This window comes from Nicotiana tomentosiformis, chromosome 8 (genome assembly GCF_000390325.3).
Source record: "Nicotiana tomentosiformis chromosome 8, ASM39032v3, whole genome shotgun sequence".
NCBI classification, from domain to species: Eukaryota; Viridiplantae; Streptophyta; class Magnoliopsida; order Solanales; family Solanaceae; genus Nicotiana; species Nicotiana tomentosiformis.
Window position 1 is genome coordinate 80,207,446 of NC_090819.1, and position 15,392 is coordinate 80,222,837.

Here is a 15,392-nt window from a genome sequence, read left to right on the forward strand (position 1 = left end):
AAGGAAAACCAGCTGCAAATGTTGAATGGAAAATGAAGGGCTTAAAAGAGAATGTTGCAGTGAGTGAGAAAGATAAGTGTGGAGTGTACCCTAAAAAGGCTGAGAAGATGATGTCTGCATGGATGTGTGCATTAGTTTGGGTGCGAGGAATGGAGCCCGACTTCGACTCACACCCCAACTAGATATTCAGGGAAGTTTTCTCTACCTTATGCTTTTTAATTGTATGTCACGCGGACATGCCACAACTTAAAGTGTGGGGTGGGGGATATGTTGTATGTATGTATGTATATTAGTTCTTTTTTTGTTAGTTTTAGTAGGTAGAGATAGAAAACAAAATTCAAAAAAATCATAAATTTCTTAAAATTTTCGATTTTCTCGACGATGAATATCATCGACAGGTTTCTTGAGGGATTAAAGTCGAAAGAAAAAAAAAGACAAAGATTTTGTTTGTAGGTAGTATAATAATTCCCCCTTGGTTTTTCTTTGGGCCGCGGTACTTTTTTAAGGGTTTTGTTTGAACCGGGTGTAGTTAGTAGTAGTTTTTATTTTTTTAAAAGTAGGAAACCTTGTGCTATGATTTGAATTGAAGGCAATATCTCATGACTATATTATACCTTGAGAATAGTAAGTGTTTTAGTTGTGACGCTTAGGCTCAGTTTTTTATTCTTGTATAAATACCTTAAATTGTATGATCTTAACTTTGCTTAACTACTTTGACTAGAGTGTCTTGATAGTCCAATCTTGAGTGAGTTTTGTGTCATGTGTGTGTGAGGTTTTGTATATTCTATGCATTGCATTTGATGTCTATAACTTGCCCTGTGTATTTTCAAAGCGAAATAGTAGTTTATTCAATTTTGGAAGTGATATAGGCATTTCTTTGTTGAGCCAAATATATGCTTTTACCCACCTAATTGTTATGTATTTGTAACGACCCGACTTTTCATTTTGAACATCTGCGCTCCTTTCAATTAATTGAAGTCTTGAGTAGCTTCATATGCTGTACTATAACCAAGTTTGAGTTTATTTTTGTATTCGACCTCGGAATGGAGTTTTGATGATTCCGTTAGGTCCGGATGGTGATTTTGGACTCGGGCGTATGCTCAGAATTTAATTTGGACATTTCTAGGATGTTTCGACATCGTTGCTTCAAGCATAAGTGGTGTAGAATTAAACAAATTATCTCCAAATTCAGTTTTGATTGAAGCATTAGATCCGTATGGAAATTATGGAGCCATAGCAAAATGAATCGTCGAATTCGGACATCGTATGAGAGAGTTATGTCCATTTCCTGGATAAATAGAAACAATTTCCCATCGCCAATGCCTAGGGTAGCGTGGGGAGCTATACCTGGCAGTGGGATTTCATTTTGGTTCTGGAACCAGCGCCCCACGCCACCTGTGGTGCCCGAAATACTATATACTCATTTTGGGGTTCATTTTTCCCCATTACTCTTGGCCGAAATTTGAGGTTTTCCTTCACTCTCTCAAGACCTCCAACTCCCCCCATCTTCAAGGTGAGCAATCCCTACTAATTTGGTGTTTCATTCCATCAATTCCACCCTAAAACTAACTCAATCCTCCATAAAATGCATAGAGCTTTAAGAAATTTATTCAAGAACTCAAAGGAGGATTTTGCAATATTTCTTCCAAAAGGTAATCCTACACCCTTAGACTTACATGTATGGATATATTATGGGAATATGGGTATGAATTAAGTATTGGAATTTATAGTATGGTGATTGGAAGCCATAAGTTCTCAATTTAAATACATAATCATTGTAAAGATTGAAAGGTGATTATTTGATGGAATTTTGTTGGTTGGGTGTGGATGGATGGCCATGTATGTGATGTTGGAAGTCATGAATTGTTTAAGAATGATGGCGGGATAAATTGTTGGTAAATGATAGTAGTTGAATGAACTAATTCTATGGTTATGAGATGTAGATATTCATGCCTACTAAGTGTTTGATAAAATGCCTAAAGGGCCTAAACTATGAGATTTGTTACTAATGTTGTTCCCATTGGATGTTGTTATTGTAGATTGAAGTTTCTTAGTATAGTGGATCATTGTAGTATCATTAAGGAGCGCATTTCAGGTATGTTTACTAAACTACTCTCTTAAAATCGAATCCCATAATGTTCCCGTAAGTTTCAAGTATGGTTGCTCAAGTTCCTAATTCCTATGTTCCGGGTTATCCCTTTTACACTTTACTCTTACGAATGAGCCTTATGTCAAAGTATATATGTTCGAAGTATGGGTTACGTATTAAACTGTTATGGCTTTGAGTCGTGTTTCAAATGAAAGCAAGTATGCCAAATTGTATGAGAAAAACTCAATATGCTTAAGACTCTTAATTGCTCATATATGTACCTAAAGTCTTGATTGAAAATGTCTTATTGTTGATAATCTATAAAGATGGTTGGAAGTGAAATTAGTGAATTAGGGATATAAAGTGTGGCCAATGTGCCGAGAGTGAAAGTTATACTTGTGGCTAGTGGTGCCAATGAAATGAAATGATGTGAGAAAGATTATGAAATAAGCTTTGATTCAACTGTTCCAAATTGACTTCGAAAATAGAATTGCCTAAAAGTTTATGTACTCAAGTGATTCCCATATGTGCCTGTTTTAACTAATGCTATGCTTTGCATGTATTTTCGATGTGTTTTGCGTTCTTACATATTTGTGAGTGAAAATTGTATATTGCCCTTTTTGGGGAAAAGTATTTCAAGAATAAATGGTGTGCTACTTGTTTATGATTTTAACTTGCGCTTCGATTGCCAATCATTTTACTCCATTTCTTGAAAAAAAATCTATTGTGTTTAAAGTCATAACTAATGAACTTAATGTTGTGATTTCCGAAATATTATATATGTTGATATTTATGATGATGATCCATGGAAGGGAAGATATGAAAGTGTGAAATATGAAATACAGTCATCGTGACATGAATAAAGAATATTGTGAATGGCCAAAAGAGCCAAGGAAATATTATTGTTGTGATTGGTTGAAAATACTAGTGAAGATTTAAACAATGTGAAAGATGATGACGTAATTAAATTTGTATCTATGTTACCTCGTGTGCAAACCAAAAATGTTTTTGGAAGTATTATTAGCAAACCGAGGAAGGGTGGGTCATAAAGCCCATACCCAAAACTACACGTGTCGGTGTAGGGGTGGATTGTGATTATTCCCCTTATTTGGGATGAGATTGAAATATTGATATGGTTGTGGTTATTCCCCTAAATTGGGATGAGGTTGATAATATTCGTGAATCGGAAAAGCCAACCCACACGACATATGTGGGAAGGCAACCTAGCTGATCGGGTGGAGATCGGACGCCATGTTGCACACATGGCAGTACTACTCTTAGTAACACTTTTTTTTACGCATCACATGTCAAACCACATTGTTCGTGGGGAGATGGCCTAGCCGATCAGGCGTGATCGGACTCCATGCTAAAAATACGGTGGTATATCGGTGCTAATGATCTCCCAATCAATAATATATATTAATTTCGTATTATGAAAATTGTTATGTTTTAACTAGACATTTGGATATGGTTGATTGTGACTTGTTGCTTCTACGAAATTCTCTTTCTTATATTGGCATTCTATTTTGAAAGAGGACAGTTGGATTTACATACTAGTACTATTCCATATATACTAACGTCCTTTTGTTGGGGGCGCTACATCTTCAATGGATGCATGTGGTTCATCAGCAGACAACTTTGGTCCTCGTTAGCTATTACTCCCTATTCAGCAGGTTTTGGTGTGCCCTACTCTATTCCGGGCCTGATATCATTTGAAGTTGTACTTTGTGTTTTGAGGTATAGCCTGGACCTTGTTGCCGATATTTCCATATTACTCTTCTGTTGTACTTAGAGGCTCCGTAGATAGGTTGTGGGTGGTGTTTGATGTGGGGAATTGAACTAGAAATGTTGGTATTTGGCAAACATGTTTTTCATTACATCTTTAAACTTGTTATATTTTGGAAATTATGAATTAAGCTACTAATGGAAATGAAATAGGAGTTGATAATGAAATCTTTTCAATGTTTGATTAATGGAGTTAATCTCCTCTTTATTCATGGATGAGTTTGGGTAGAAGAAAATCTAACAGGCTTGCTCGGCCGGGTTTACTCAGTTGAGCGCCAGTCGCGCTCCCCAATTTTGAGGCATGACAAACTTGTGTGTTAAATTTCCCTTCAGACTTCCAAATCCAAATCCAGACATACGCCTACGTTCGAAATCACCATACGAAGGTATTTGAACCATCAAAACTCCATTCCGGAGTCGTTTACACAAAAGTCGACTCTCCGGTCAACTCTTTTCTTTTAAGCTTCTTAAATACGAATTATTCTCCCAATTTGATCCCAAATCGTCCGAAAATCAAACTCAACCACAAACACTAATTCTCAAAATGATAAGTCGGTCCATTACATCAAATGTAACGACATGACTTTTCGTTTTGAACATCTACGCTTCTTTCAACTAATTGAAGTCTTGAGTAGCTTCATATGATGTATTATGACCAAGTTTGAGTTTTTTTTGTATTGGACCTCGGAATGGAGTTTTGATGATTCCGTTAGGTCCGTATGGTAATTTTGGACTCGGGAGTATGCCCGAAATTTAATTTGGATATTTCTAGGATGTTTTCACGCCGTTGCTTCAAGTATACGTGGCATAACATTAAGAAAATGAGCTCCAAATGCAGTTTTGATTGACGCATTAGATCCGTATGGAAATTACGGAGCCATAACAAAAAAAATCATCAAATTCAGACATCGTATGTGAGAGTTATACCCATTCCATCGGACGCCATATTGCGCACATGGTGGTACTACTCTTGGTAACACTATATTTATTTTTGCATTACATGTTAAATCATATTGTCCATGGGGAGATGGCCTAGCCGATCAGGCATGATTGGACTTCGTACTAAAAACATGGTGGTATATCGGTGCTAATGATCTCCCAACCAATAATATATATTAATTTTGTATTTTGAAAATTGTTATGTTTTAACTGGACATTTGGATATGGTTGATTGTGACTTGTTGCTTCTACGACATTCTCTTTCTTATATTGACATTCTATTTTGAAAGAGGACAGTTGGATTTACATACTAGTACTATTCCATATATACTAACGTCCCTTTTGTCGGGGGCGCTACATCTTCAATGGATGCATGTGGTTCATCAGCAGGCAACTTTGGTCCTCGTTAGCTGTTACTCCCTATTCAGCAGGTTTTGGTGTGCCCTACTCTATTCCGGGCCTGATATCATTTGAAGTTGTACTTTGTATTTTGAGGTATAGCCTGGACCTTGTTGCCGACATTTCCATATTACTTTTCTGTTGTACTTAGAGGCTCCGTAGATAGGTTGTGGGTGGTGTTTGATGTGGGGAATTGAACTAGAAATGTTGGTATTTAGCAAACATGTTTTTCATTACATCTTTAAACTTGTTATATTTTGGAAATTATGAATTAAGCTACTAATGAAAATGAAATAGGAGTTGATAATGAAATCTTTTCAATGTTTGATTAATGGAGTTCATCTCCTCTTTATTCATGGATGAGTTTGGGTAGAAGGAAATCTAACAGGCTTGCTCGGCCGGGTTTACTCAGTTGAGCGCCAGTCGCGCTCCTCGATTTCGAGGCATGACAAACTTGGAATCAGAGCCTAAGGTTTTAAAGTGTCCTAGGATGTCTCGGAGCCATGTCTGGTAGAGTCCTTCTTATCGGTGTGTTGTCGACCACATCTATAATGAGGAGGCTATTTGGATATTTAGGAATTTCACCCTTCTTTGATACTCCAGATCGTGCGATAGAGCTAAAGACAGGAAGCTAATTTCCTCGTCTTGTCTCATTTTCCATATTAGTAACCCACGGGTTCGAGGCAGCGAGGAGGGAATGAAAGAACCAGTTTCTAGGGGAAATGAACCCTGTTCCTATTAATTTCACCATGCCACCAGATCATGTAGTGAGAGAACCTAAGAAACGAAAGAGGGTTATTTGTACCAATAAGCCGGAATGTTTGATTTTTATGAAGCGTCACTTGGGGATGTGTTTGATGACTCTTGAAATATGTTATGGTTGTGGAAAGAGGAGGCACAAGAAGAACAAATGCCCTATGCTAGGTACACCTAGCCCGGTCTGCCCGATATGCAGGCAGGAATATTTTGCAATGTGTTGTGATTATGCTCAAGAGTGTGTTAGGGGTGGCAGGCTTGGGAATTCCAATGGCCCACATAACAAATCGGTATAGAGATTGTTACTACCGCTGTGAAGTCTTGGAGGAAGGACAAAGGGAATGTTTTTTATGTATGCAGAAAGGGTAAATTTTAGGTTAGTGGGGGGAGTCATTTTAGTGGACCTCATCCTCATTGCGTGAAGTGTAGGAGATATCATTCGAGGGTATGTCACTATGGTACCAATGTATGTTATGGATGTGGATTCAAGGGGCATTAGTTAAGATACTCTCCTGTCAACCTAAAGTCATCAAGTAAGTCACTCCTTAGTACATCATTATGAACATGCATAATGTTTTCTTGTTGTATATGTACATCCATATTGAATAGCCTTCATAAACATGGTCTTAACAAGACACCGAATCACAAAACATTGCATGTACTCACTTTCTGAATGAGACGCATTATTCGTAAAGGATCTTTATCAAAATTCACTTACTTACAATCTCTGGTGGAACTAAGCTCTATAATTATTTCTTTGGATTAAGTTATAACTCTAGGCTAATATTTCCCACTTACTTCCCTAAATTCTCAACAAGGGACTGTACTTGATGAATTTCTTACAAAACCTTTTGATTCAAATTGATAACATCTGCTCACTTGTGCTTATTCATGCATCGTCATAAAGTTTACCTATGTGGTATCAAATCCAATGTAAAGCAACCTAGTGTTGAGATCCTTCTAGAGCCACTCTTTCTCTCTCCGGTGTATGTGGCTCATATGGTTGGAACAATCACTTTACTCCTATGTGAATATTATCATGAATCCTTTTCAATGTCTAGTAATATGAGAGCATATCTCGGCACCTATCATATGTGTACCTGTCAATTGAAAGGGGTCACTTGTCCGCATAATGTTTCTGGAAAATTTGAGATTTTCACAAATTCGTCACGGGAAGATCTTTTTGTTCACCCATCTCAGTATGACTTTCGTGTCCACCTAGATCATGCCTCAGTGACTAACTCACTTTGTTCCTAGTATTGTAGTTGCCGACGAAGTGGTCTAGTATTGCAGCTTAAGAGTTGTTATGGTAGAAACATGTCTAGCTCATAGCAAATTGTTCATTCTCTATAACAAATACATGATTTCACCCCAATATTAAGATGTCCTAGCTATGTGGTTTCACTCGTGAAAGGTTGAAATTAGATGCTTTTAGATTTTGGCACATATCGTGAGCATATTGATTTGAAAGACAAGTTTGTCGTATCTCTAGTCCTCTCATATAGGATCAACTATTGACAAGGGTTAAACTGTCAGAATTATAATTATCTCACAAGTGTTCAACTTCTTTTCTCAACCTCACGGGCTTGTGGCATACCTATTTCTTGTGTCAGTTAATGTTAAGAGCGTAATTCAACTTCATGTATTTTGAAACCCATATCACATTCAGGGTGCCAAAATATTCTTATTTCGAGTTAAACTAATTTTTCCTATACTCCAGGAGACAACTGGGGTCACGTACTTGGCTATTTCTCCTTGAGGCTTACTATTGCCGAACAAAGAACATGTGGAGTGAAATAATTGTTACTATCACTTTCATAACTCATCATCTTCCCAGAATAACTTACGCTAATATTTTATCGTCCAGATCATGCCTCCCATATATCACATGTCTAAAATGACTCACTTCTTTTACATCTCCAGATCATGTACATGTTTCCACGTTATCAATGTATACTAGGCAACTCTATGCCTCATTTGTCGAATTGATGATGTCATCACAATGATTAATCATGTCAGTGCTATTGGTAGTAACCTTCATGTCTCTTAGGATATGACTTCCTGAAATACCCTTTTCGACACATTTATAATTTTTGAATAATTCTAGCCTAATCTCGAACCTCGTTGTTCCTATTTATAGTAAACCTATGGGGGTTGAAGGTTCAAACAAGTCAAAGAAGGAGCATCATCCCATGATCAAACATATTAGGTAGGAAGCTTAATGGTCATATTTATGCCCGCACATCTTAGAATAATTGATGAAGGCCGCCAAAGGTTTAGTTTGGATGTTCGCAGTAGAGATTTAGAGCTGAAGAAAGTGAACATATTATTCTTAGGATTTTCTCCATGAAAATATTATGTGAATTTCTAATAAAGGTAAAGTATGTGTAGTCACATTAGGCCTTATGAAATCTCGAAGGAAATATGCCGAACTATGAGTATGATATTTCTCCATCATTATCCTCTATGTACCCGGTGTTTCATGTGTCTATATCTAAGGAGGTATTTGGAAATCCTTTGTCTATCATTTAGGTGAAAACTAGTGAAGGTGAAGTTATTGGATAATTGGCCTATGAGAGGTATTTAATTATCATCCTTGTTAGATAAGTCTGAAAGTTGAGATTGCCTCCGTCGTGTGTTATGGCAAAGTCTTTGAGTCGAAGAGTCCACCTCGAAGGCCGAAATTATTGTGGAAAGAAAATATTTTTGCTTGATTGTATAGCAATTGGTTTTGATTTGAAAAGTACTTTTTAGGTGTTATGATATAAAAATGTGCAGTTCATGTCCAGACATCATTTTGATATTGCAATGCCTGTAATGCTGAGATTAGTGTTGTTGATATATACTTTGATGCTTTGTTGAGTTATGGATATGTTGTTAGGATTGGTTTCTGGGATTTTCTGATAAGTGGATAGGCCCAATTGCAGAGGAAACTCTGCCGAAATTTCTGAAATGAATTGTGAGTTAGTCAAATTTGGGATCTTAAGATGTGTGGAAGAAGAAACCGGTTATGTTGAGTATTTGGGGACGGACTCTACTCCTCATTCGAGGACGAATGATCTTAAGTGGGGGATAATGTAACGACCCGACTTATCGTTTTGAACATTTACGCTCCTTTCAACTAATTGAAGTCTTGAGTAGCTTCATATGCTTTATTGTGACCAAGTTTGAGTTTGTGTTTGTATTCGACCTCGGAACGGAGTTTTGATGATTTCGTTAGGCCCGGATGGTGATTTTAGACATGGGTGTATGCCTGGAATTTAATTTGGATATTTCTAGGATGTTTCGACATCGTTGCTTCAAGCATAAGTGGTATCAAATTAAGCAAATTATCTCCAAATTTAGTTTTGATTGAAGCATTAGATCCGTATGGAAATTACGGAGCCATAGCAAAATGAATCGTCGAATTCAGACATCGTATAAGAGAGTTATGCCCATTTTTGGGTGAAATAGAAATGATTTCCCATCGCCAACGCCTAGGGTAGCATGGGGGCGCTATCCCTGGCACTGAGATTTCTTTTAGGTTCTGGAACCAGAGCCATAGGTAGCGCCCCATGCCACTGTGGCACCAGAAACACTATATACTCATTTCGGGGTTCATTTTTCTCCATTTCTCTTGGCCAAACTTTGGGGTTTTTCTTCACTCTCTCAAAACATCCAAATCCACCCATCTTCAAGGTGAGTAATCCCTACTACTTTGGTGTTTTATTCCATCAATTCCACCCTAAAACTAACTCAATCCTCCATAAAATACATAGATCTTCAAAAAATTTCTTCAAGAACTCAAAGGAGGATTTTGCAAGATTTCTTCCAAAAGGTAATCCTACACCCTTAGACTTACATGTATCTATATATTATTGGAATATGAGTATGAATTAAGTATTGGAACTTATAGTATGGTGATTGGAAGCCATAAGTTCCCAATTTAAATACATAACCATTGTAAAGATTGAAAGGTGATTATTTGATGGAATTTTGTTGGTTGGGTGTGGATGGATGGCCATGTATGTGATGTTGGAAGTCATGAATTGTTTAATAATGATGGTGGGATAAATTGTTGGTAAATGGTAGTAGTTGGATGAACTAATTCTATGGTTAAGAGATGTAGAGATTCATACCTACTAGGTGTTTGATAAAATGCCTAAATGGCCTAAACTATGGGATTTGTTACTAATGTTGTTCCCATTGGATGTTGTTATTGTAGATTGAAGTTTCTTAGTGTAGTGTATCATTGTAGTATCATTAAGGGGAGAATTTCAGGTATGTTGGCTAAACTACTCTCTTAGAATCGAATTCTATAATGTACCCGTAAGTTTCAAGTATTGTTGGATCAAGTTCCTAATTCCTATGTTTCGGGTTATCCCTTATAAACTTAACTATTCTGATTGAGCCTTATGTCAAATTATATATGTTCAAAGTATGGGTTGTGTATTAAAATGTTATGGCTTTGATTTGTGTTTCAAATGAAAGCTAGTATGCCAAATTATGTGAGAAAAACTTAATATGCTTAAGACTCTTAATTGCTCATATATGTACCTAAAGTCATGGCTGGAAATGTCTTATTGTGGATAATCTATAAAGATGATTGGAAGTGAAATAAGTGAATTGGGGATATAAAGTGTGGCCAACGTGCCAAGAGTGAAAGTTATACTTGTGGCTAGTGGTGCCAATAACAACAACAACAAACCCAGTATGTTCCCAACAGGTGGGGTCTGGGGAGGGTAGTCTATATGCAGACCTTACCCCTACCTAATGCAGGTAGAGAGTCTGTTTCTAATAGACCCTCAACTCAGGAAGGGTAAGAAGAAAAAGAGTAAAGCAAGGAAGGAAGAAAAAAGAAAAAAGGAGAGATAAAGGATAAGTAGTACCAAATAATAGCAACATGGAATACAATACCTGAGGCGAACAAAACCACATAACGTAATAAAAATCTAAGAATATGAAGGGACATGCATGCTACTAAGACTATCGGTGAACAACTAAAATCTACCCACAAACCTTCTACCTTAATCCTCGACCTCCACACCCTTCTATCATGGGTCATGTCCTCAATGAGCTGAAGCAGTGCCATGTCCTATCTAATCACCTCTCCCTAGTACTTCTTAGGCCTACCCCGACCTCTTCTCAAACTCTCCATGGCCAACCTCTCACACCTCCTAACATGAGCATCAATGCTTCTTCTCTTAACATGTCTGAACCATCTCAGCCTCGACTTCTGCATCTTGTCCTCCATGGAGACTACTCCCACTCTGTCCCGGATATCTTCATTCTTAATCTTATCTCTCCTAGTACACCCACTCATCCATCTCAACATCCTCATCTCTGCTACTTTCATCTTCTGCACGTGTGAGTTCTTGACTGGCCAACACTTAGCCCCATACAGCATAGCCGGTCGAACCACCACTCTATAAAATTTACCCTTAAGTCTTGGCAGCACACTCTTATCAAATAAAACACCGGAAGCGAGCCTCTACTTCATACATCCTGCTCTGATATGATGTGCGATATTTTTGTCAATCTCCCCGTTACCTTGGATAATAGACCCGAGATACTTAAAACTCGCTCTCTTGGGGATAACTTGAGCATCAAGCTTTACCTCTACGTCAATGAAATGAAATGATGTAAGAAAGATTATGAAATGATCTTTGATTCAATTGTTCCAAATTGACTTCGAAAATAGAATTGCTTAAAAGTTAATGTACTCAAGTGATGCCCATATGTGGTTGTTTTAACTAATGTTATGCTTTGTATGTATTTTCTATGTGTAATCCTATTTTTTTGGCAAACACATTACAAGTCTTACCCATTTGTTTTAATTGACCATCTATCTGAATTTGTTATGAGCACTTGAATGTTTAGCACTTGAATTTGTTATGAACTTTGTAAAAGTTGAAGTGCGGGGTGGTTAGTTTGGCTTTTGAAAAAGTAAGAGCCACTTGAATTGAGAAAAAAAAGTAGTGTATGATTGTGAAAAATATTCCTTGATAGTGATAACTTTTTATGTATTTGTGCTAAAAGAAACATGGACTTAAAGTATATTGATGTGAAGGTGGATTTATGGTTTGACATAAGTGTGGGGTTTGAATGGTTAATTGTATGTATTAAAGTGCTTAGGAAGGTGTAGTCACTCTTATATCTAAATGTATCCTACCTATCCCGTAGCCTACATTACAACCAATTAAAGTCATACATGATCCTTGACTGAATGAGCTCAATTAGTAGAGTAGTACACTACGGGCAAGCCTATGGTACGTCTTTTGTGGCACATGAATGTTGTTTCTGATAGTGAGCGAATTTTTTTTAGTTTGAGTTCCCAATTGTTTTTAAATTTTATTGTGTGTGGGACTACTCTTGTGATGACCCAAAATGTCATCTTTAAATTTAATAATTAATTATGTGTTCTAAGACCTCGAAAAGCACTATTTATCATTCCTCGACTTGCGTGCGCAGTCCGTAAAATTTTTCGAAAAGTTTTTATGTGAAAAATGGATTAAAATGTGAATTAGAGCTTTAAAACTCAACTGAGTTGACTTTGGTCAACATTTTGAGCAAACAGACTAGGATCAGTATTTTTATAGTTTCGGTAGGTCCGTATCGTGATTTGGGACTTGGGTGTATGCCTAGAATCAAATTTCGAGGTCCGTATTTTGATGATTCCAACAGCTCCGTATGGTGATTTTGGACTTAGAAGCGTGATCTGAATTTTATTTGGAAGTCCGTAGTGAAATTAGGCTTGAAATGGCTAAAACAAGAATTTAAGTTTTGAAGTTTGACCGGGGAGTTGACTTTTTGATACCGGAGTCGGAATCCAGTTTCGAAAATTTTTATAGCTCCGTTATGTCATTTATGACTTGTGTGCAAAATTTGAGGTCAATCAGAGTTGATTTGATAGGTTTCGACATCGAATGTAGAAGTTGGAAATTTTAAGTTTCATTAAGCTTGAATGGGAGCATGATTTGTGCTTTTAGCGTCGTTTTATGTGATTTGAGATTTCCAATAAGTTCGTATGATGTTTTAGGACTTGTTGGTATATTTGGTTGAGGTCCCGAGGGCCTCGGGTGAGTTTCAGATGGTTAACGGATCAAAAGTTGAACTTAAAAAGCTGCTGCAATATCTTTTCTTCTGTTGGACATTCTGGGCTGTGATCGAGCCCAGGTATCGAGTCCAGATATCGAGCCCAGGGTTGATGAGGCTCAAGATCGAGCTTGTGTATCGAAGTTATGATTGAAGGTCCAGCTCGAGGGTCATGATCGAAGGTCCAGCTCGAGGGCCATGATCGAAGGCAATGCTCGAGGGCCATGATCAAAGGCTCATGCTCGATGCCATGATCAAGGCTTTGATCGAAGGACCATGCTCGATGCCATAATCGAGGCCATGACCGAGGTGCATGCTCGAGCCTGTGATTGAAGCCACAATCAAGGACTATGCTCGAGGGACACGATCGAAGCCACGATCGAGGCCTAGTTCCGTAGACTGTCTGGGCAGTTTTATAAAAAGAGGACATTCGTCCCATTCGCCATTTTTAACAAATTGGAGCTTGAGCAGAGGCGATTTTGGATAGATTTTCAAGGAAAGACATTGGAGGTAAGTGATTCTAACTCAGATTTGGTCTATATACACAAATATATCATTGTTTTCACCGTTTAATTAGTGCTTTGAGATTGAAATTTGGGACATTTTTTAGAAATGAATTTGTGAGTTTTCAATATCGATTCGTAGTTGGATTTGAGTGGAACTGGTATGGTTGGACTCGTCATTGAATGGGTTATCGTATTTCGTAACTTTCATCGAATTCCGAGATGTGGGCCCCACAGACGAAGTTTTAATTAATTTCGGGATTTTTATTGAAAATGTAGCATTTCCTTATAGAATTGATTCCTATAAATTTTAGTGATTGTATTGAATTATTTTTTGTTAGATTCGAGCCAATCGAAGTTGGATAATCGAGGAAAAGGCCTACTAGTGGATTAAATTGGAACAAGACGAGGTAAGTCTCTTGTCTCATCGTGTGAGGAGGAAATTACCCTATGGGGATTAAATTGAATAATTGTTGCTAATTGCGAGGGCTACGTACGCACGAGCTGACGAGAGTTTGTGCGTTGCTACTATTAATGCTAAAGTCCGAGTAGTTTAGAACTCAAAGCATGAACTACTTGTGTAACTTATATTCTTTATTTAATTAATATTAATTGATATATTTGAATATATTGTGAACTGTTAGATAAATATATTAAAGGATGGAAATCTCATATATTTGATTTTCTGTTTAAATTAATTAATTGTTAAAAGAAATTATTCTTCCTCCCGAATTTATCTTATAATAAATATACTCTCCTTCCGGAGGTACATAAGAAAATGTCCTCATTTCTTGTGGAGCGGACTGAACGCCTCGGCAGGATAGATGCATCTATGGATCGCGCCGCACGTCCCTCAGCAGTGTACACGTCACTCTGGATCGGGCCGTACATCCTCGACAGAAATCGTGCTTAATAATAATAATAATAATAATTACACGATACTTTAATAGTTTATTTCAGCTTGCGAAGCTAATTGGAAAATCTATGGAATTTAATGAATTATTATTCTTGCTTGTTAAAGAATTAATTTTTATTCTTGTAAATGATATTTAATTGATAAATTGGAAATTATTTGAATTTTGAGGAATATAATTAATATATTGAGAATGGTTGCATTTGAAGGAATTTGATTATTTTCGCTGATTAAATAAATTATTTTTAAATTATTTAAATCATGCTGATTTAAATATCCTAGTTATATTTCAATTATTATTATTGACCCATAGTGAGTGTCAAAGTCGGCCATCTCGTCTCTACCACTTCGAGATTAGGCTTGATACTTACTGGGTACACGCTGTTTACGTACTCATACTACACTTGCTGCACTTTTTGTGCAGGACCTGAGGCAAGAACTAGTGGGGGACCTATCGTCTTACACCCACGTTATCCAGGGGCATAGTGGTGAGCTGCCTTTCTGATCCGTTCTGCAGCTACTAGTGTCTCTCCTTGTATTTTTCATTCAGTCTATTTTTATTTCAGACATTGTTTGAGGTTATGTATAATCTACTAGATGCTCATACACTTGTGACACCAGGTCTTGGCACACACATTGGTAGAATTTGGTGTTTTATTATTTTCTTGGTTTTAAATTTTGTCAATATATGCTTAATTTATTAAGTTGGCTTGCCTAACTGTAGTGTTGGGTGCCACCACGACCTATAGGTAAAATTGGGTCGTGACAACATGGTATCAGAGCACTAGGTTCAAGTAGGTCTCACAAGTTATGAGCAGACCTAATATAGTCTTGCGGATCGGTACGGAGACGTCTGTACTTATCTTCGAGAGGCTAAGGGGTGTTAGGAAACTACCTTTCTTTATATTCCATCGTGCAATTAATGTAATACTAA